General features: G+C 43.5%; 1 pseudogene; it reads right to left on the bottom strand.

The window, feature by feature from the left end:
• Positions 1-720: 720 nt before the first annotated feature.
• LOC145583627 (small nucleolar RNA R71) lies at positions 721-819 on the bottom strand (annotated as a pseudogene).
• Positions 820-1,369: the final 550 nt, after the last annotated feature.

Genomic DNA, 1,369 nt, shown 5'->3' on the forward strand with positions numbered 1-1,369 from the left:
AGTTTGACTTGGGGGAAGGGTAGATAACGACATACATTTTCCTCTTGTCAAAATGGCATCGTTGCCGGGGAATGCTATTGGTGCTTAGCTTTTGTTGTTGAGTCTACTTCATTTTAATTGAAAATACAAAAAGATTTTGTTTCTTTAGGCTACACTTGTAGCCGTGCTACTAATATTTTTCTTTGAGTTTTGCATGCATAGAGCTCGTGATCGATCCATTGTGCCTTTTGACCCGGAAATCGAAAGGACTCTCTCAAGGAGAAGAATAGCTAATCGATCATTGGGGTATAGTTCTTCAAGTGAAGAAGAGATTGAAGAAGAGCAAGGCATGGGAGAAAATCCGAGAGTGGCCTTGAAGGAGCTAGGAATACCCGGTGCTTATAGGTTTGAGAGCGGCATAGCTCCGCCTACAACACCGGCAAATGATTTCGAAATTCGGCCGGCCATGATCACCTTAATTGAGAGGAGGCAATATAGTGGGGCTAAGAATGAGAGCCCGTTGAACCATCTTAAAGAATTTGAGAAATATTGCAACACCATCAAAGTCAACGGAGTTTCTCAAGAGTTCATACGCCTCAAGTTGTTCCCCTTCTCTCTCATAGGAAGATCCTTAGAGTGGCTAGATAAATAAGTGAAGCCCAACTCCTTGAGAACATGGGATGATGTTACAAAAGCCTTCTTGTCCCGCTTCTACCCTCAAAAGAAGACGGCGGAGGCAAGAGCCTTGATTCAAGGGTTCAACCAAAGGCCAAATGAAAGCCTTTACGAAGCATGGGAGAGATACAAAGAGTATCAAAGGGAGTGCCCTCACCACGGAATCCCAACATACCAAGTGGTCCAAATCTTCTATGGCGGTTTAAGTCCCTAAGGCAAGTCATGCCTTGATGGGGGGGCCGGGGGTCCTATCATGAACAAGACCGAAGAAGAAGTGGTGGACATTATTGAGGACGTGGTGACGTACTATTGAGATTGGCAAGATGGGGAGAGAGAATCTTCAAGCAAGCAATCTTCATTGTACTCGGTGGACCATTTAAATGCGATCAACAACCTTTCTTCCCAAATGACAAACTTGGGAAAGGAGATGACCGCAATCAAAGCCAAGTTGGAGAGCGCTTCTTCTTCTTCCCAAGCTTCGAATCTTCCCTCCAAACTTAAGGGGAGAGGTACTCTTTCTAACTCTCAACCCTCTCCCTCTTCACATTATATGCCTATGGGTTGTTTGTTTTGTGATGCATGTGGATCGTATGATCATGACTCTAGTAATTGTCCTAATGAATGTGTTGATGAGTTTGATAACAATGAGAGTGAGCATGTGAATTATGTGTTAAATAATAATGCTCAAAGGTTTGATAATCAAAGAGGTCAATGG

This window comes from Chenopodium album, chromosome 15 (assembly GCF_948465745.1).
Source record: "Chenopodium album chromosome 15, dcCheAlbu1.1, whole genome shotgun sequence".
Classification (NCBI taxonomy): domain Eukaryota; kingdom Viridiplantae; phylum Streptophyta; class Magnoliopsida; order Caryophyllales; family Amaranthaceae; genus Chenopodium; species Chenopodium album.